The sequence below is a fragment of the Vulpes vulpes genome, chromosome 14 (genome assembly GCF_048418805.1).
Source record: "Vulpes vulpes isolate BD-2025 chromosome 14, VulVul3, whole genome shotgun sequence".
Classification (NCBI taxonomy): domain Eukaryota; kingdom Metazoa; phylum Chordata; class Mammalia; order Carnivora; family Canidae; genus Vulpes; species Vulpes vulpes.
This window is the reverse complement of record NC_132793.1, coordinates 30,592,329-30,615,448: the sequence shown is the minus strand read 5'-3', so window position 1 is coordinate 30,615,448 and position 23,120 is coordinate 30,592,329.

The window sequence follows — 23,120 nt, the reverse complement described above, 5'->3', positions numbered from 1 at the left end:
TCTTCTGTTTCATAGATCTCTCTGTTGATTCTTATGCTGGTTGATTACTGTAGCTTCATAGTTAGTCTTTTTTTTTTTTAATTTATGATAGTCACACACACACACACAGAGAGAGAGAGAGAAGCAGAGACACAGGCAGAAGGAGAAGCAGGCTCCATGCACCGGGAGCCCGACGTGGGATTCGATCCCGGACCTCCAGGATCGTGCCCTGGGCCAAAGGCAGGCGCCAAACCGCTGCGCCACCCAGGGATCCCCATAGTTAGTCTTAAAATCATGCAATGTAAGTTCTCCATTTTGTTCTTCCTACTCAAGATTGTTTCAATATTCAGGGTTCTTTGCATCTCCATGTATATTTCAGAATCAGCTTGTGAATTTCTGGGAGTAGGAAAAAACCGCACCCTACTGAGATTATAACCAAATGATGCAGCATTTTTGTGAGTATGTCAAAACTCTTGCTTCAAATATCCTATGATTTCACTCATATGTAGAATCTAAAAAACAAAACAAATAAACAAACAAAAAAGCAGAAACAGACCCATAAGTACAGAGAACAAACTGATGGCTGCCAGAGGGGATAGGGTAGAGGAATGGGCAAAAGGGTGAAGGGGAATTAGCGATATAGGCTTTCAGTTATGGAGTGAATAAGTCATGAAGATAAAAGGTCAAGCACAGGGAATGTAGTCAATTGTACTGGAATAGCCTTGTGTGGTGGCTGATGGTAGCTACACTTGTGGTAAGCACAGCATAGCATATAGATTCATCAAATCACTATGTTTTATACCTGAAAGCCACATAACATTGTAGGTCAATGATATTTCAATTAAAACAAAATTTTAAAGGCTCTAGATTTTTCTTTAACTTAGTTTAATTACTTTATTATTTAATTAATGGTGAAACTGAGACCTAAAGGAAATCATGAGATTTGCCTGAGGTCACAAGTTACAGGTGGACCACAGTGGTTCCAGGTCTTTCAACTCCAGCCTGTTTATTTGAATCCTCATAACACTTTGTTCAAAAAACACTACAGGCGTCATTCTACAGGTGGGCCAACACCCACAGAGATAAAGGACTATAGCTGGCAAAAGCCTCAGTCAGAGCCACCTTCTCTACCCACTGAATGGTTTTCCTATAGGGAAAAAAATGCCATTAGTTTTCAAAGTGACAGTCTTATCTTGTCACCATGGTAACCCATCTTCTTCAGGCATCCTGACTGGCCTCTTTCTTGAAATAGCTTTTCTTTCAAGCTTCCCAGGCCTTAAAGCAGAGCCTGACTGCTCATTCTGATGTCCACTGGAGGAGGCCAGCACAGATTAGAACAAGGAGTTATGTCTTCAGACATCATCACCCACCTAAATTTGGGAGAGGAGAGTGTCTTGGATACTGCAAGGAAGCTGTGGACAGCAGGGGCTAACTTCTCAGAATCTTGAATATGGGCTCGGTGCTGATGTGCTTTGTTTCAAAACCATAATTATTGGCTTCAGGGATGTCTTGTCTACTTAAATAATTAAGACAAAAACAAAGCAAGCCAAATTTTCAAATGAAGACCTGTCCCTTCGTATAGGACATCTCAAAGCCTTTGATTGGTAATTCTACCTGTGGCTCCCAAAAAGAAACATGGCATGAAGAATTTCCCAAACTTATTTGACCATAAAGCTGATCTAACAGAACATTATCATTTTTATCGTTCTCTTTCCAGATACACATAAGGACAAATAGCTATCCCCTTTGATAAATTCCATAGGCTACACACTTGCCTATCCATATAATACTCTTTATTAATACTTCCTTTAGGAACAGATCACAATATTTCTCTCCTTAAATGGCCCACAATTACCCTTAAATGGTATGGATTTTGGTGATATGGTCTTAGAGACCCACATCCCTTAATATCAAACATTTATTTGAACTCATACAACAAAAGTATATCAAAGATGTCCCAGGTGTTTAGACGTATGCCTTATATCCTGGCTAGAACTAAGCTAGACTAGAACAGAAACTGGAATGTGAAGGATGAGAGAAGCCCCTGCCAAAGGCCCCATGGGGTAGTGTGTTTAGAGGGATGTGAGGGCATCCATTGAGGGAAATCTAAGTTAGAGTGACACCAAAGCTGAGCCTATAATCTTATAGGTGTATAAGATAAGTGGTCTTATCCTTATCCTGTGGTCTAGCAGCTACAAGGAAGGTCCCTTTCTTAAAGTTGTCCAGGGTCTTGAGTATCCCAGCCATTGGATTTTGAAGAAAGTGCAGAAATACCACAGAGCAAGTTGAACTTCTCTGAGTCTACACATGTCCATCCCAGCGGTCTTGCTGGTAATTCTGCTCTCCTGGCCCTGCTCTGGTCCCTGGGCCATCCCTCTGGTGCCAGAACATTCTTTATATGTAGTAGCTCTAAAGGAGAACAAATTAAACCCAAAGTCTCTAATTCCATTGATAACCAGTCAGGATTTTCAGGCCTTTATTTGGAAACTGCCCTTGGTCCAAAAGCGTGGCAAGATGTCTTAACTCTTCCTAGGGCCAGGTACTCAGTCTAGGCTCTCTACCCAAAAAACCCAAATAAGAAAGAAGCTTGGGTTATACACTGGGCACTTGCATTGGAACCGTACATCCTATATATTCCCTCAGCCAACCTGACTTCCATCTGGAGACAATAGCTTTGTGTGTCTGAGCAGTACCAGCCCATAGCCTGAGAACTCCCTTTGCGGAGGGCACCCCCTCCAGAGAGCCCTCCCTGATTATCCCAGACCACTGCATTCCCATCTCAAAACCCCTGCAAAATGTACTAAGCCCAATTGTGTCTTAGGCCTTAGACCTTTATCCCAACTCCTCATCCTTGGACAAGCAGGGAGGAGAATCAATTCACTCTAGAGTAGGAATGACATATATATGGCACTGTTACCCCACTCCCATCCTTGCCTGTGACAGACATTAATCAATCACTTGTTCTTTTCTTCTGAATCCAGATAAGTCCTCAAAATCCTTCTGTACAGTAACTGATAGGAGCTAGAATCTAAGATGGAGCACATTTTCCATTCCCATTCTAGAGATTATAGTGTGCTGGGGCACCTGGGTGGCTCAGTCAGTTGAACACCTAACTCTTGATTTAAGCTCAAGTCATGATCTCATGGGTCATGAGATCAAGCCGACATTGAGCTTCGTGCTCAGTGGTGAATCCGCTTGGGATTCTCTCTCTCTGTCCTTTCCCCCATTCTCATGTACAAGTGCTCTCTCTATCTCTCAAAAAATAAATCTGTGGAGATTATAGTGTGCTATTAAAAATGTACCATGAAAGAGATACAGATTACAATAGTTCTGGGGAAGGAAAGATTGTTTCATTCATTTATTTAATTTATCAGATATTTATTGAGCATTTACACCAGGCTCTGTGCTCAGCAAAGGAAGTTAGAAAGTGCCAGGAGAGTACAGAAGAGAGGTAATCAAATGATTGGGTTGTCATAGGAAGGGAAATTTTTAAGGGAGTAAAGAAAACAGAAAAATTTAGAAGCATAGCAGACCGTAAGAACAATAGATGTCAAGACAGGTATACAATAGCTATGCAGAAGTTTTGATGACTACACGATATCATATAGAAGTGACAGGAAATGAATTTTTATGTATATTTCTCAGAACTGTGTAACTAATAGTGTGGTTTGTGGACCAGTGGCATCAGCATCACCTGTGAGCATGTTAAAAAGGCAGATTTTCAGGTCTCACCCCAGACCCACTGAATCAGAAATTATAAGGAAGAAGCCAAAGGATGTAGGATTTAATATATGTTCCAGGGGATTCTGATGCACGCTCAAGATCCAGAAGCACTCGGGCAGCCCGGGTGGCTTAGTGGTTTAGCGCCGCCTTCCGCCCAGGGTGTGATCCTGGAGACTCAGATCGAGTCCCACGTCAGGCTCTCTGCATGGAGCCTGCTTCTCCCTCTGCCTGTGTCTCTACCTCTTTCTCTTTGTGTTTCTCATGAATAAATAAATAAAATCTTAAATAAAAAGCACTGCTCCAAAATAATGGTCGATGCTACAAATCATTGATTTCACCTGTGTCCCTTGGGGACATTCACCATCCCGCCTGGGTACAGCATTTCCCCCACTGCACTCAGCATCACTTCCTCCTGCTTCACCTGACTCCATGGATGCTGGTGCCACCCAGGATTTCAGACTCTACACTTCATTGTGACTTTGACCCCCTCCCCCACACCATCTGACACATCCCATCTGCCCTCACGTCCTGGGAACTTGTTAGTCTGACTAATAACCTGAATCCACTCAATATGGATAAAATGAGACGAGGTGACAGTGGGCATTGCGAAGAAGGTCATGTCAGTCTCTTCAACTAGATAAACCTTTGTTCCTCAACCCCCCCACAGGGCAAGGATGGAGAGCCCAGGCTCTAAGCTGGCCTGCCCAGACTCACATACTGACTTCTCTCTTCTCCTCCCTTTTGCTGTATGACTTTGAGTGAGCTGTTTAAGATCTCTGTGCCTCATTCTCTAAGCTGTAAAATAGACATAATAATGGTACTCATCTCATGGGGTTGTGGGGATGCCTGAGTTTATACAGGTAAAGTACTTCCAACAGGACCTGACTGAATTTTATAATAATTATTGTTATTAAATTATTAAATTTATGATAAATCAAATCATTTCAAAATTATTAAAATGAATAATAAAAGTTAATAAAATCAAGGATTATTTAAAATATTATTTAATATTAAAATCATTGAAATAATAATGTATTCAAATATTAAAAGTGGTAGCAGTAGTATAGACATTCCATTATTCACCTATTGCCATAGTCTTCTGTCCTCCAGTCTCTCTTCACTGCTCTTGGCCTTGCAACCTGGCCCACTGGGCATGTGAACATGGCAGCTTTGTGTTGAACAGAGCATTCCCCTCATCAAAAGTCTGCAGAAGCTCCCCTCTCCCATCATCATCAATGATTTTGATAGAGTATTGGAACGCTTTGCTTCTAATGAACTCTTACAGATAATAGTGGACCTGTTTTGATTGAAGTTAAGGGGGTTGGAACACCCCACCAGCTTCTCCCTTTGCTCTTCCTTGCCCCGAGGGACATCCCCATCCTGGGATCCCAGGAATACAGCACAGAAACGTTTGGTTTATGAAATCCAAGCAGCAATCAGGTTGCCCACTTGCTCTAGGACTACAATCTCCTTCCCAGGAAGGCAAACCACCACCACATTCAATTGCACCTCACAGCTTTGTCCCAGCTGCTCACCCCATCCATGCATCAGAATGTTGGGCTGAATTTCCCACCTAGGTCTGGTCTCACTCTGCTGTGTGTCCTCCGGGTGAGCCCTGTCCCCAAGGGACTTTTCCTTCCTCTTGACTCTGGTCTCCCTTGTACTTGTCAGACACCCTCCTGTAGGCAGGGAACAACACACCCTGGGGAACTCTGAGAACAGAGGAGCCTAGGAGGAGCTATTTCCAACTCAGAATGTTCTGGCTAGCTGCCTAGGCTTTGTTCTGATTTCCGATGTTTTTTAGCATCTTCTCATTACATCATTGAGAGAAGCACAATTAAGTGCTACTCTCTTCCTCTCTTTTTAATAACTTTTACTGTGTTTTCTGATTATAAATGTAACATATGGCCAATATATTGGAAGAAATCTGTAAAATACAAAAAAAAATTTCAAAGAAAGGAAAGATAAACTTTAAGAGAGTTTTGAGAAACAGTTCTTTAGGACGAATTACTTCATGGTTGGGAGCAGAGGGATGGTAGGTGGAATGATGAGCCCAAGAAGATTCCAAACCCTAATCCCTGGGGCTGTAAATAATACTGAGATCCCACGCCCATGACTATGTTACTCTATATGGCCAAAGGGATTTTGCGGATGTAACTGTAATTGTATTAACTTCCTAGGGCTGTGTGACAAAGTACCACAAACTGGGTCACTTGAGACAATAGAAAAGACCTAAATTAAGATGTTGGCAGGGCTATGCTTTCTCTCTCTTAGCTTCCGGTTGTTACCAGCAATTCTTGGCATTCCTTGGCTTGCAATTCCATCACTTCAGTCTCTGCCTCTGTCATTACCTGCCCATCTTTCCTCTGTGTTCATGTGGCATTCTCTAATCTGGATTTCATTGCCTCTGTGTCTCTTTTTATTAGGACATCAGTCATATTGGATTAAGGGTCCACCTTACTTCTTATCTGACCTCATCTTGAGTATGTCTGCCAAGACCTAATTCCAAATAAGGTCATATTCAGAGGTACCAGGGGTTACGGCTTCAATGCATCTTTTGGGGGAGACAGTTCAACCCATAACAGCATTACTGGTGAGTTGATCTTAAAATAAGGAAATTGTCCTGGATTATCTGGGTAGGCCCAGTACAATCACATGTACCCTTATAGGCAGAGAACTTTCTCGTGCTGGAGTCAGTGAGATGCAGCACCAGGGGAAGACAGAAAGGGTCTAGGCTGGAGATGGGTTCCATTCCACATGCCATTGCTGGTTCTTACATGTAAGGGGCCACATGCAAGGAATGAAGAGAGGCCTTCAGAACCTGAGGATGGTGCCTGGCTGATACCAGAGAAGAAATAGGAACCTTGTTCTAATAACCACAAGCAACTGGATTCATGCAACAACCTAAGTGGGCTTGGAAGTATATGGTCCCCTAGAGCCTCCAGAAGGGAAGACAGCCCCGGTGACACCTTAATTTCAGCCTTGGGAGACCTGGAGCAGAAGAATCAGATGAGCTTCACTGTACCTAGTTTATGATCCTTGGAAACTGAGAGATGATAAATGGGGTTAAGATGAAATTTGTTAAAAAGCCATAGGAAAAAAGAATATAAAGAATAGCTCCAGGCTTCTGCTTGAGCACCTGTGTAGATGCAGTGGTCTTTACCTTGGTGGGGAAAATCTGAGAGAACCAGATTAGGTGGGGCAGGGCTCCATGGACAGCAGCGTTTGCAAGACCTAGGAGAAAGCTCTGTGAGGATAGCAGGTTCCCATCTGGACTCATGAGCCAGACTGAGCCTGGGAAACCTCTCACTCTAGCTAAGCGGTGGGGTGACAGGAAGAAGAGGAATCAATATGGAAACTGGAAGAGATGGCCTCGCAGAAAGGGGAAGTCAAAGTGGTGCACGATGTGAGATGTCTAGTAAAGTGAGGCCTCAAGAAACCCATTTTAGTTTCTTGCATTATAAACATACACCCACCATATGACCCAACAACCCCATTCTACCCAGAGAAATGAAAACCAATGTTCACGGAGACACCTGTATACAAATCTTTCCAGTGGCTTTATTTGTAGTCACCCAAACCTAGAAACAACCCAAATGTCCTTCGATGGGAGAATGAACAAGCAAACCATACATGGAACATTACATCCATACATGGAACATTACTCAGTCCTAAAAAGGAATAGGCTGTTGATACACACAACACCTTGGATCCAAAGACTGTGTGCTGTATGAGTCCATTTATGTGACATTCTCAAAAATATAAACCACAGGTATAGAAAGCAGTTCAGTTGTTGCCAGGGGCTGAGAGAAAGAATGATTACAAAGGGGTACCATGAGGGAATTTTGGGGTGGTGGTAGAAGCACTTTATATCATTTTTTAGAAGATTTTATTTATTTATTTGAGAGAGAGAGAGAAAGAGAGAGCCTGAGCACAGCTGAACAGAGGGGAGAGGGAGAAGCAGGCTCTCTGCTGAGTAGGGAGCCTGATGTGAGTGAGGCTGGATCCTAGGACCCTGAGACAATGACCAGAGCAGAAGGCAGATGCCTAACTGACTGAGCCATCCAGGTGCCCCAGCATTTTATATCTTGATTGTTGTGGTGATGGTTACAGAACTCCATGCAGGTGTCCAAATAGAATGGTACACTTCAAAGTGTAAATTAATCTAACTAATTTTTTGGGTGAAGAAAAATATTAATTAAAAAAATACCCTATGAATCTAGACATGTGGAATTTAGTGGTGACTTTCAGAAGAACAGATTTGAGGGACAACAGGCCTGGGAAGCAGCCAAAAGAGGCACATGAGGGACCAGGGGATAAAGGAGAGACACAGAGTACAGACAAAGGGAAGCGGGCGGGGAGGGGGGGCAGTCAGAAAGGAGACCGCAGGCTGAGGAAGGGGCATTTTTCATCCTCAGGAGCTGAGCGTTGAACTGACCACACCCCTTGGTTTATGACCCACTTTCATCATCAGTTTGTGCCAGGCCCATCTCTGTCATTTCCCTTTAGTCTCTGACACCCACAGGCTCCCATGCTAATGTGTTTGATTCATGCTTGAATATGTATGTATGCATCTGTAAAATATGAAATGTTCCTCTACTTGTATTTGTGCTTTTCATTTACATAAATGGCATTATGCAATTGGCCTCATTCTGTTTCTTTCTTCTATCACTCATTACATTTTTTTAAAGATTTGTTCTTTCTCATGATTCTTACAGCATCAGCTCATTGCTCTGGGAGCCATGTAGTATTCTGCAATGAGTGTCCAGTGCCCTGCATCCACCCCCTGTTCTCCTAGTGCTGGACTTGAGGTTGCCTCCAGCTGCTCTGATGGACCACTCTGTGCCTGTCCCCATAGGACCATGGGACAATGCACTTGTAATAGGTCCCCAAGAGTGATATTGCTGGGTCAGAGTGTACCAAGCCTGAGTCATAACAACAAGACTCCTTGCCTGATGGTTCTGCCCATCTACATTGCCACTAACAGTATGGGGGCACTACGAGAGAGACCTGGTTTCCCATAAGGGATTGTGGGTAGATGGAGTCATTTTTTCCTCCACTCTTCAAGTTCCCACAGAGAGAGGCAATTTCTACTCTTCTTTCCAGGAGAGCAATGTGCTTAGGACTGCTTCTCCTTCTCCCTCTGCTTTCCATTCCCAGAGGAGTAGCTTGTGGGGTTGATAGATTTGTGAGCATACAGAGTGTATTTGTGAGGCCTGCAGCTCCTGAGTGTTCTCTTTGGGGCCCCCACCCAGGAGATTGGTCCCTGGGACTCATCTCCTCCACGTGGTTTACTTACAAGAGCCCACTCTGCCTTGGGCACTGGGAGGCCTATTGCTCTGCTAACAAGGGAATGAAGAATTAGGAAGTTTAGTAGGTCAAATTTTCATCCTTAAGTGTAGCTGCAATAATCAAGATGATATTTTGATTTCTATTTGATTGAATCCTGTGGTCATCTCCCAATTGGTATCAAATTCAGGGATATATGGGGTAAAGGGTATGACTTCCTATTACTGTAAATCCCTAACACATTGTGCACAGGCCTGAAACATTGAGAAATGGGTGCAGGGTCAAGCATTTGTCGTGTAAGTAATTGAGGCTTGGGCTCATCCTAAAACAAGGTCTCACAAGCCTTAGACTTTAGCAGACATATTAAATATATATATATATATATATATATATATATATATATATATATATCCCATAACTATAGCATTCGTTACTGATTCTGGTCTCCCCTCACACTGTGGGGGACTTGGCCAGACAGAAGGAACACAAGTATTAGGCAAACTTGAATCTGGAAAAAACAGGAGCAGGGGGAGAAATGAGGAAGAAGATACTCATGTCCACCAAACACTGCTGACCTTATATGTGGAGTAGAAAGTCAGGGATTCAGTTAAGGCAGGGTCAAAATGCTAAAATTTATCCAAGATTGTCTGATAAAAGGCAGAGGGAGACAAATTCTGGAGAGTCACATGAATGTTGCAGTACAGTGGAGAGCTAAGTGGCAGGAAAAAGATTTGTAGCTGCCACCCAGGAGGCGCATATTCTAGGCTCTGGGAAAAATCAGACAACAGCGTCAATCCTTACCAGTCCCTGGTAGCTCAGGATTCAGAGTACTTCCTGTAGCTCCATATCTGGAATCTCACAGGGAGGTACTCCAGCTGAAGCAAACGTAGGGACAACAAAGCATCTGTCCCTTGAGATGAATTTCATGGGCTTGAGAAATGTAATATGGCTGCTCACAAGAGGTGTTAGAGGCTCTGTCTCTAAACAGAGTCTTCCCTGAGTTCATCTTTAGATGTCAGGATTATAAAATCCCCCCTGGGATGTAGAAACAAAGACATTCTCTACCCTACAAGATGTTAAAAAGAGGAATATCTCAAATGACCCCTGATGACAGGCTATGTCCATTCCATATATTTAAAACTTTTGCTGAAAAATCAAAGCATCTGAAAGCTACCCCATGATGAAGAAGAGAATCTGTACAATGGACTTTTCCCCATGGGTCTGAGGTTGGGGGTCACAGAAGCAGAGCCTGAGACAAGGATTTTGGTGAAGGTAGTTTATTTGGAAGATGGTCCCAGGAAATTCCAGTAGGTGATGAAAAAGTGGAGTGGGGAAGGGAGGAAAATCAACAGAGGGGTACTGTTATGGGCAACTGAGACCAGTCCTGTTGGGAACTTCCTGAGGGACTGGTCATGTCCACTCGAGCAGTGAGGAAATTCAGGTGCATACCCACCAACTCCTCCTGCTTGTTATTTCATTAGGGGCACTGCTTCTGGGGGTTCAGCTCACTAGTATTTCTGGACAGCCTCACAAGTGGTCCAAGCACACTCTCACACCCAAAAAAAGCCCTCAGCCAGAAGGTCTCAGGTGCTTGCAAGAGGAAGCCATCAACATCACAGTCACAGTGAGTGCGAAGATGACACAGAAGGGGCACCAACTTACATCTGGAAAACAACAAGCTCTAGTCAGCCTCTAGAAGTTAGAAAATTTCTCCCAGTTCGGTATTGTTCTTACAACATCAGACAATGCGTGGCCAGAGGCTGACATCATGCTGAAGCTGAAACCAAGATTTTTTCTTTTTCCCCCTACCCTCTCTTAGACACTGCTGAATGGATGCTGTTTCATCAGTGGTCGTGTGCATTTGGATTAATGTAAATAATGGGCTCTGCTGGTGATAACTGCATTTGGGGCTTTCCCCCCTAGTATTTCTGAGTCACATAGTGTGCATCAATGTTGTGATGGTCCTCTGTGTCCTCTTAAGGATGGATGTGAGCACTAGACTTTGGGTTGCAGGAATCATCTTGGATATCCTGAAGGAATTGCAGTGCAAGTCACCCAAACTATGGCAGCAGAGGGACTGAGACTCTACCCAGGTATGTGAGTGAGACCCTGCACTTGAGACCACAGAGTTAACATTGACAAGGGTGACTTGGGATTTTAATTTTTTGTGAAGTTCTTAACAAGATTTATTTTTAATATCTTAGATTTCTATTTACAAGCAGGTGTTTGAGTAATGGAAGTTTGAATTGAAGCCTATTATCCAAGTTTAGGACAGTTTTCTATCACCACCATTATAATAACAAAGCTTTAAAAATCTATCATTTGCGCTCATTTCATGACCTCAGCTGAGCCCTTTGTACTATGAGGCATCACCTGAGATGGAAACACAGAGAGAGCGACTGTCAGTATAGGATGTAGGCCTTAGAGTTGATTTAGTTAATGTACAGTGCTGACGCATTTCAGAGCCTTTAGGGAAAGAGCTAAATTGCCCACCCTTGTGTTTTATAAGATTTACAGATTCTTTTGATGTCAGGACACAACACAATGACACTCAGATAGATGAAAGGCAGAAGTCTTTGTTGCCTGAATGAAAGAAGGTGCTGCGAGGCCGAACCACACACACAGAAGCTTCACCCACGCCAAGGTAATAGCCAATTTGAGCTGAGGGGGCAGCTTATGCCAGGCAAGCAGTGTGTGGTTAGCTCAGTTACTGGGGCTCGCTGTGGATTGGCTAATTTGAATAATTTCCAGGGTGCCAGGGCATAGGTACTGGCCCTACTTGTCTGGGACCTTGGCCCAGGGCACTTAGGGCTGCTACATATGGCCTGAGGTACGAAAGCCTGATAAAGGGAGAGGTTGGGTGTGTGGGCTTAATTGGCTGCTCAAAACGGGAACTGACCCGCCTCCCATCAGGGCTTCAAGACTGGGTCAAAACAGCATAAACAAATAAGCAAAAAAACAACCTATGTTACTCCTGGTCTCAAGATGATGAAAAAAATGTGGTTGGTGCAGGGGAGTGGCCACATGACTGTGGCATTAAGTGCTCCCTGATAGACTGTTCATCTCCTCCTTAAGGAATGACTACACCCCCAGTGGACCATAAGTTTAGACCTAGTGTCAGTAGACAAAACTTGGGTATGTCAGAGAGTGTCATGTCACCTTTTTCCCACTTTCCTGCCTTTATACCAGGACAGGTCCTCAAGCCTATGAAGAGACCAGCACAATATTGGGAAGGGTTAGGGTTAGGGTTAACGTTACAGATAGGGTGGAGCCCTCATGATAGGAATAATGCCCTTACAGAAAAGAAAGGAAAGTGCTTTCTCCCTCTGTCTTTCTCTATCTCTCTGTATCTCTGTCTCTGTCTCTCTCCCATGTAAGAATATAACAAAAAGCCAGCTATCAGCAGGCCAGGAAGTGGGCTGTCTTCTGACACTGGATCTCCTAGCACCTGGATCATGGACTTTCCAGCCTCTAGAACTGGAGAAGTATTAAATGTTTGTTGTTTAAGCCACTCAGTCTCTGGCATTTTCATTATAACAGGGCTGAAGTATCAATGGCACCGTGAAATTCCCTTTGTTTTTTTTGTTTGTTTGTTTTTCTGATTTTTTTTTTTTTTTTTTGAAATTCCCTTTGAATGCTCACTCCGTCTCCACCACATCCATTTCTTCAAAGCTTGGTTCATTCTCCAGCCCTGCTTATGCCCCCACCCTCACCACACCACTAGAAGCTCCTTCTTTTGCGCTCTCCCTGCTAACCACACCATACATTTCTATCCCTCTCTATACCTCATAGATCTTCAGGGGGAGAATGTTGTCTGTATTCCCCTTGTATCTCCAGGGCCTGGCATTGTGTGTGACCCTGATTAGGTGGTCAGTAAATGAGGGAGTGTATACTCTGCCAGCAAAAGGAAGCAAAAGACAAACTTGACTCACAGGTGTCGGAATAGATGCATTTACTTGGCATGCCCAATGTAATTACAGGTCTCAGGTGATTTAAAGCCTGTTTCTACAGGAGCAAATAAATCTTTTATGAAGGCTTTTTCGTGCAGCATAATCATCCAGCTTGTCTTTGGCTGTTTAAATGCAGCAGGTTATACCATCTGAGACTCTGGAGTCCAACCAATGATCCTAAGCAGCAGGGAACTCTCGGGCATGAGGCTGGAGCTGACAAGTCCCACTGTGGAGCCTTGGGAAAGGCTCTCATGGAAGAAGTCCACATGGCCTAGGAATTCTCAGGGGTCAGAGCATGAGGAGTGTGGCAAATTGCATTAATTGCCCCAATTTTCAACCCTTCCTGTATCCATATCATTTGCCATGTAACTTAGTGAGTGTATTTTCTCACCTCTAGACTTTGTATTTGGCCAAGGACCTTCCTTGGCCAGTAGAAAGATGAATGAGTAGAGTGTAGTCCTCCAGCAGCCTTACTTGCTTCTTTTGGGTCTCTGGTACCTTTGCCATCCCAGGAGAATGAGATTCCCATGCTAGACCACTCTCCCAGGAAGAGCGTAAAACAGATGCATGAGCAATAAGTACTTACTGGGGAATGCCTCTGAAATTTTGTGATTTTCGTTATCCAGAATTATGGTGGCTCTGACTTAGGCCATTACGGACTTAGGCCATTACCCTGATCAACCAGAAACATAACAAGGTCCAAGGGCAAAGGCAGAATGATATTAAAGAGGGTTGACAAATCCTTGACCATCGTCAAGAAGCCATGTGCATTCTCAGACCAGGTGCACTAGGAGTGGAGAAGCCAGGGGAGAGGGTATGCATCAGTAGAGCACCCTCCAGAACAGGAGGCAGCAATATAAGTCTGAGGACTATTCTCTGTAGCAGCTCATGCTGTTTGAAGCTTGTTCTTATCAGTACCTGAAAGTAGAAGGCTGGGCATCATCCATCCATACTCCCATTAAGTACAACATTCAGGCTCTGGGTAGCTGCTTGTTGTGGGCAGGCAGGAAAGCTGGGTCCTAGCTACAGATTTCCTGCAAGGTCTCTGATGCTCCAAGGCAGTCACTGCTCCTGTCTGAACTTCAGTGTCCCCTAACAACAAGCAGGGCATTGCAGGAATGTCCTTATTTTCAGGATGGGCTAGGTTATGCAGAAATAACAACGCCCCCTTCCTCAAATTTCAGCTGCTTTCAAAACAAGCCAAGAAAGGTCAAAGTTTATTGGTGATGTCCTCACTGAGGACCCAGAGTGATAGAGCAGTTACTCTTGTTGTCAGTCACTGAGGCAGAAGAAAAAGAACGGAGAAGGCACACACTGGTTCTTGCAGCTCCTGCCAGCAAGGGACATGCTTTTCATGGGCCAAGGCATGTCCATGACCAATTTAACTTCAAACAGGCAGAGAAATGCAATTTTATCCTGTGTCTGGAAGGAAAAAGACATGGAGCATTTGCAAACATCTCTGATGACTACTATGCTCTCCATACAGCTTGATACTATTTTTTGGAGGTTTTATTTTTATTTTTTAAAAATATTTTATTTAAATACAATTTGCCAACATATAGTATAACACACAGTGCTCATCCCATCCCATCTCTTACTGTAGGAAGCCCAGTGTTCTGCTACAAGCACTCTGTCAAATCCTGGGGTCATCACCAGGGCTACCTCCAGCAAGTCTTGTCCCTACTTGTATGTTACCTGCGGTGGGTTTTTCTCCTCCCTGCTCAATTTCTGACATGAAAAAAAAAAAAAGAAAAAAGAAAAAGATGCCTTTTCTTTGATTTCTCCTGCATTTATTCACACAAAGCATCTTTGTGCAGAACCGACTTTGCTGAAGGTTTGCACGGGGAGAAGGATTACATTACAGAACATAGACAACCTAAAAATGAATATCAGGCATTCCTGTTCTCCTAGGACTTTGGGTCACCCTGCCACTGGAAATTTCTCTCTGTGCTTGGCTCTACAGGTGAAACTCTGCCACTGGGTATAAATCCTCTCCTGCTGGCTTCTATCTACTCTTTATTTGTAGAATAGTTCTCTTTTGGCCTCTATTTGGCCCCAGGGATGTGTTACATACAGACATTCAGTGTCTGCTAAACAGAGCACATCTACTGTGGGTCCTGGGCAGCTCAGAAGACCTGGCAGAAGCTCTGAAATTCCATTCCCCACCCACAGCCCTGGTCCCCTCCATAAGTAGAAGGGAGCAGTATAGAGATTTATGTGCCCAGGAATACAGGCATTGCTGCCTTGCCCTCACTCCATCCCTTAAAAGGCAGAAGTTGCTTAAGTCAGTTTTGGTTTTAAATAACTCTCTCTCTCTCTCTCTTTCTCTCTCTCTCTCTCTCTCTCTTAGACAGACTCACTGTTTTTGTGAAGTGTGCACATGTGAATACCAGCTTGCATGTCCCCTACCGGCCACCCATGGGGACTGTGCTAGGCTCCTCTTCATTTTACAGATGAGAAAACTGAGCCTGGGGAGGACGAGCTGGTTCTCCCACACAGCCTCCACGTGGAACACAAATCTGGTCTGTAGAACAAATCACCCTTTCTCTTTGGTCAAACAGTGTCTCTCTGACCTCACGCCCTTTACAAGAAAGGTCTCTGCTTCAAATAATTCCAGAGAAACCATAAAAATTTCCTGAAGGAGTGTTTTCTGCCATCATTTGCCTTTTATCTTCTTCTTGAAATACATTTTTAAACCAACAAAGGCTTGGCCACCAAGTGCCAAGCTCTGGTATCTGCCCCAGGGGGAAGAGCAGAGAAGATGCAGAAGAGCTTGTATCGGAGCCCATGGAGGGTACCGCTGTGCCTGGAGAAGCAGGGCTTCCTGACGCTCATGGGCTCGCAGAGGCTCCTGGCCCCCTGGGGGGTGTCACAGGAGTGGGGCCTGACAGCGGGGTGTGGAGTGGGCTGCTCACAGTGGCTTCACGGGAAGCTTACCAAGTTCCATCTGTCCATATGGGGCAGTTAATGAACATTCCCTTACACTTCCCTCTCATTCCCCCAGGAAACTTCTGCTCCATCCTACTGCAAAGTGGCATGGTTTCTCGGCTCACACATGCTGGGGCAATTCGCTGACCTGACTGTGTAGGCTCGATCCCTTCTACTGGACTTTACACCTTGAGAAATGCTCAAATATCCCCATTTCACAGACGGGGAAGTGGAATCCCAGGGAAGTAAAGAACTCACGTCAGATCTCCCAACTCCTTAGTAACCAGGGTAAGACTAGTCCCCACATCACCTGCACTCCAGGCCTGAAACGCTCCTGGACCCCATGCCTGCCAGGGTGTGGCAACCAACATCAACTCCAGCAGACCTCACAGTCAGACGCAGGCACCCCGATGCCTGATGCCTTCAGCAGGGTCTCATTAATGAGGGGAGGGTTGTGTTTCCCTCTAGGGGTGTCTGGGACTGACAACAATTCTACCATAAAGTAATGCTATTCTCTACTCTTTGAGAGGGCATAACACTCCCCATCGTGAGCTAGTGGTGTCATTGTTTCTGAAGAATTGTTTTGCAAATAATTTATACAGGCAAAATTCCTGGTCTGGGGCTGTGTCCATGCTACAGGGACGTCCTAATAAATTATATTGGATCTGAAAATACCATGTGTTTTCCTTACCGGATTCACTTTGCAAGTCTGCATTTTCTAAGAATGTAAAAGAATGTGCTTCAGAAAAAGCTGGATACTAAAGAAAGGGAAAATGCTCCAAGATGATAACACTCCTGCAGTTTCAAAGGGTCTGGTGCTGGTGGTGACTACTGAGAAGTGGCTTTAAACATTCTCATTTTCAGAGTATCTCCTTCCTCGTCAGCTCTCGTCCAGCCTCCCTGCTGTGCAGGAAGCCGAAGGTTCCTGACTTCCCCTGCGCTATGAACTATGAACAGGAAAACAAATCCACAATGGTACAGAGACTCACTTCAGGGTACTGCTTCCCAGGCTATGCACGAGGTTGCTGCAGTGAATCTCTGGCAATCCCTCCCCCCACTTTTGTTTCCCTCACCACAGGCATTACCATATTGCAGTGTAATGGGAAAAGCTCTGAAGATCTGGGTTCAAATCTTGCCTCTGCCAGTGACTGCTGAGGGATCTGGGACACTTTGCTCAGCTTTGAGGTTCAGCTTTTTCATCTATACAATGAAAGCAATGGAACATCGACGAGAAATAGAGGAGAAAAAAAATATGGGTTCATTTTCATAATAGGGACAGGTAATCACACATAAACTACTTCTGAAGGATTTGTCTCTAAAGGACGGAGGCAGAAGGCTGCCATTTTGCTTGTCCAGAGTCCATCCAAAGAAGGGTGGGTGGGAGGCAACCCCACTTCCTGCTATGGAAATTGGGGAAATATTTCTTTTTCCATGTCTCCTGACAGCTAAATATGGGCTCATGGCCTAAACATGGCAAATCAGGTCTTCAAGGCTAGGATTTTGAATCTAGAGAGTAATACAAAGGGGTGGGTCTTTTGAAGGTTTTTCCATGTAAATGGGTAGAATTGAGTGAATGCCAGACATGGCAACATATGTGGGCTGTGTAGGGGTGCCCACTAGGGCAGGCACCAAATGTCCAGCAATTGGGGTCTCATGGGCAGACTATTCCTGTTGGCTCTTTGTCTTCCAGTGTCTTCTGTGAGCTGCTCAGTTCAGCTGTGAGAAACTCAACTCAGGCATTAAGTTAAGGGGAAGCAGTTTCTGTTGCTTCTAGCCGATAGTTCTGACTCACAGATGTCTCAAATGCTACAGTCAGAGGATGGCACAAACCTGATCCTTAAAACATCAATTGTTTCTCAGTCGTGGGCCAAGTAGGAAATGGACAGTTTGGTTCTTCAGAGTCTGACTTTACCATGGTTTCTAGGTCTGTTTTTCCATGGGTCTTACTCAGAAGAGAGTGGTCAGCATTCATTAGTAGTCAATTCTCATTCATTGAGCTCCTACTGTGTCCAAGAGATTCAGATCTGAATTCAGACTCAGTGAGCACCCAGGTAAAGTCACGCTTTCTTTCATCCACTACAGCTTTCTAGTTACCCCCAAAATTCAGCTCCTAAAGCTTATAACTGCTGACATCTTCACCTTTAATTACCAATTTTCAAAATAGCTATTTCAAATGGTGATGAATTTGGGTTTTTTTCCTGTCTCTCTCTCTCTCTCTCTCTCTCTCTCTCTCTCTCTTTTAGGATAAATCAATTGTCAATGACATGATTGGGTCATTTGGAAAAGTTTGAATATGACCTGGATATTGATGACACAAAAATGTACTATAATAGTGTAGATTGTAACCCGAAAAAGGACATTAACAAAATACCATGATTTCCTTTATTACATATATATGCAACACGTACACAAGGAAAGATCTGGAAGGGTATGCACCAGCATGCTGCAATATTTTCACCCTGGTGGTGAGAATGTCTTAATTACTAAATCTTTGCTTATCCATATTTTCTGATTTTGTACAATTTACCTTTACTACTTTGATACTAAGGAAAGGCTATTTTTAAAAAGAAAAGTGAAATAAACCATCTAGCACAATACCAGCAAAAGCTAGGTGATCTAGAAATAGAAGCTATTAAGGAAGGTCTCCTTACTAAGACAACTACTTATAAGTTTTTGGTAGTTACCAATTACTTATAAAAAGATGATACACTATCTAGAGCAAATTTGGAGACAATAAATATTTGGATATAACCAGATAGCTTAACTGTCCCAACCACCATTTAGTCTAACTCTGTTTTGTGGCCTCTGATTAATAACGAGTAGCTTTTTCTTCACAATATTTTCTGGCTATCTTTCAACAAATGGAATAGTTGAACAATTTCATTGAACAGCCTCATATTTAATAGACAAAAAGTTTTTCATTCCATGAATGTGCCATCATTTATGTCAAGGTTTCTCACCCTCAAAACTGTTGATATTTGGGGTGGATAGTTGTCTGTTGTCCTGTGCATTGTGGAATATTTGATAGCATCCCTGATCTCTGCCCATATAATGCCAGTAGCACTCCTTTCTCCTCCAGGGTATCAATCAAAAATGTCTCCTGACATCATGAAACATCCCTTGGTGGGAAAAACCCCATACACATCCATGTTTGACAACCGGTGCTTTAACCACTTCCCTACTGGTGGATCCATAGGTTGTTACACATTTTCCCTACTACAAATAATGCTATGCTAAACCTATAAAGATATACATCTTTGTCCTTTTGATTATTTTCTTAGAATAAGTTCCTAGAAATAAAACATCCAGATGAAATATACCGACACAATCAGATCAGACTGCCTCCCCTATAGGTTGTATCTATACTCTCAGCAGCAGGTATATAGGCACCACACACCCCCACATCACCTTTGAATATTTTATTCTTGCCAGTATTTGCCAATCCAAACATTTTATAATAGTATATAAATATTATTTTCCATACAAAGGATAGCATTTTGTGTTATTAGTTATTTGTATTTCTTCTTTTTTGAACTGTTGATGGCATTTACCCATTTTATTCATAAAGTGCTTATCTAAATATTTAAATATTAATGATGCTAATTAACCCTTTGTTTATTACCCACACTGCAAGAATATTTCTTTTTTTTGAGAGAGAGAGCACGCACACACGCACCAATTGCTGGGGGAGGGGCAGAGGGAGAAGGAGAGGAAGAACAAACAGATTCTCAACTGAGTGTGGAACCCAACGTGGGCCTCAGTCCCACCACCCTGAGATCATGACGTGGTCCAAAATCAAGAGTCGGGCAATTAGCTGACTGGGTCACCCAAGCACCTCTGCAGGAACATACCTAGTTTACTAATTACATTTTAAGTCTATGATTTTTGTTACTGTACTGAAAATGTTATTTTTCATTCATAAAATCTTACCAGTTTTCCATTTTGGGTTTTTGGATGTAGTGTCTGCTTAGAAAAGTTCTTTCCTACCCAAACATTATTAAATGGTCAGCTGTTTGTGTCTACACAATATTTTGTCTAATGATTTAAAATACCAACATTATTAAATTCTGCATCTGGATGTCTACTTCATTGATCTATCTGTTTTGTCCTACCACATTCTTATCATTGACTTGGTTTTAAAATATCTTTTAATATCTGGAAGGACAAGTCTCTTTGTATCAATTTTCTTTGAAAAATTGGATGTTCTTGGGGCACCTGGGTAACTCAGTCGGTTAAACATCTGATCCTTGATCTCAGCTTGGGTGTTCATCTCAGGGTTATGAGTTCAAGCCCCACGTATGTTCTCATATAGTGACTTACATTACATTTTTCCAGGATAACATTTTACTAGTATTTTTGCCTTTTAAAGAAAAAGATGATATATGTTTTTTAAGATTTCAGTAATAGCAAAAATATTCAGAGTATAACAGCTTGAGAACTTGTGCTAGCCTCACCTTTCTTTGCAAAAGCTTTAGAAATGAGAGAAATGATATTTTTGAAAGAATAAATCCATGGAAATACCAGGGAACAAAGAGTTCCAGGTGGATCAGAAATTCTGAGGCATACCTGAATGATATAAAAGACAGATGGAATTGGATTGAGAAAGGAAACCACAGCCCAAAATGCATTCACAGAAACTTGTTTCAAAAGGTAAGAGTACCCTAGATGCATAAAAGTCAATACATGAAAAGAACAGATCGAAGACACACCAAAGGAAAATTCTATGGGGATCACCTCTATCTTCTTCCTGTCCCTCTTCCTCTCCTAACACTGAGTGCCAGTGCTTTTAAGATGTGGATTTATGATCACATGGGTTGGGATTTGAGCCTCATGTCCTGTGCATCACAGGGAGCCAGGAAAATAATGATCTATCCCATGAATGAAGACAGAAAATCCTTGCCTGTTTATCCTTCCCAAGCCATCTAATGAAATAGAAATAGTCACTAGTGAGTGACCAGAACATGGATTTGTGCCAAGTTTGGGCATAAGCCTGATTCCCATGCTCCTGGCAGTACAGGGGGAAAAAATAGGTGATGGTGGGAATAAACATTTAATGTTTACCATTAAAAGACACATTTCTAATGACTCATTGCTTGAAGAAAAATTCAATGTGAAAATCATAAAATATTTAGGACAAATAAGAATGAAAGAAGGCAAAACTTATGGAGTGCTGCATAAATGATATTGAAGGAAAACATATCTATTAGATGTCGGAGCTTCTAGACTGATTCTCCTGTATTTATCTGTTCTCTTTATCAAAGAGTAAAAAGATGGGTCTTTTTCCTCTCCATTTTGGGGAAATTTCCTTGGCATTAACCTCCAAGATCATTTTTTTTTTTTTTAATTTTGCCAACTATGTATTTAATTTTCAAGAGGTCCTTTCTGGTTCCCTGATTGTTCCATCTTATAACAAACTATACTTCTTTTATGGATGCCATGTCTTATCAAATATATCTGTTAAATGTAAGGATGTTTTACAGTCCATTTTGTTCACTGAATTAGTTTCCTCAGGAGTATGTTATCAATGAAAATATATTTTCTCAATGGCCTACAGTTTGCCAGACATGGCTCCAGGCACTCTATGGAAGAAAGCAAAGAGTCGCTGCCCCCAGGGACCACTAATGTTCTATTTGAGGGAGACAGAAAATTAACTTATAAACAAATAAATAAGATAATTCCAGGTGTTGGTAACTGTTATAAGAAATAAATGCAAAAACTGATTCAGAACCTATGACTCCAACAGGGTTTGGTTAACTGCCATGGGGAGTAACCACCCAGGACACAGTACAGAGACATAAACAAATGGAAATATGATGAGAGATTGGACATAAACATGATGGATTAAGAAGCTGCAACATATGTTAAATAGCTCTTTTACTTTTCCATGTCAATTTTAAAATAATCTTGTCCATATATACAAAAAAAAATCTTACTGGGATTTTGATAGATATTGTGTTAAACCTCTATATCGATGAGAAGACTCTATGTCTTTACTACATTGATTCCTCTAATCCATGAACACAGAATATTTCTCCCATTTATTGAGATTTTCTTTGACTTCTTTCATGAGTGCTTTATAGTTTTCAAAATCAGTCTTCTTTTTTTTTTTAAGATTTTATTTATTTATTCATGAGAGACACAGAGAGAGAGAATCAGAGACACAGGCAGAGGGAGAAGCAGGCTCCATGCAGGGAGCCTGACATGGGACTTGGTCCCAGGTCTCCAGGATCACACCCCGTGCTGAAGGCGGCGCTAAACCGCTGAGCCACCCGGGCTGCCCCAAAATCAGTCTTCTATATGTTTCATCAAATTTCAGCCTAAGTTAATTGTTCTATAGCTTGAGCAATTGTAAATGGTATGACATTAAAAATTTTTGTTTTCCATATATACATTGCGAGGATATAGAAATGAAATTGATTTTTGGGTGTGGTCTTGTATCTCAAGAAATTGCCGAATTTACTTAGTAGTTCTGGGAGGTCTTTGGAGATTCCGTGGGCTTAGTATTTATTTAGACCATCATGTATTTGCAAAGAGAAGCAGTTGTATTTTCTTTTTTTCTGATATTTGTGCCCTTTATTTCTTTTTCTGTCCTTATCGCAGTGGCTTAAAATTCCAGGATTATGTTAAATAGCAATGGTTTATGTCTTTTGCCAAATTGGGGGATTTTCAGCCATTATTTCTTTGGATACTTTTTCAGCCCCACTCTGCCTCTTCCCTTCTGGAACTGCCATGGTAGGGACGTCACATCTTTTGTTATAGTCCCACATACCCTTGAGGCTTCATTCATTATTGTCAGTCTACTCTCTGTTCATTTTGGGCAATTACTCTTGTTCTATCTTCAGCAGCTCTAATTCTTTCCTCTGTTCTCTGCATTCTGCTGTTAAGACCAACTATTAAGTTTTTCACTTCAGTCAGTGTACATTTCAGTTGTAAGATTTCCACTTTGTTTTTGTTTTCTATTTCTTTGCTGAAACTTACTTTTTTCATTTGTTTTAAGCATGTCCATAATTGCTCATGAAGCATTTTTATGATGGCAAATACAGATAATTTTACCTAGTCATCTGTGTAATTTCAGTGTTGGGATCTGTTGACCAACTTTTCTCATTCAGTTTGAGATAGTCTCGGCTCCTGGTATGATATACATGATTTTTTTTATTGATCCTGGACATTTTGGGTACTATTTTTTGAGACTAGATCTTATTTAAATCTCATGTTTTAGCACGTCTCTGATGACATAGCTCTGGTGGCTGA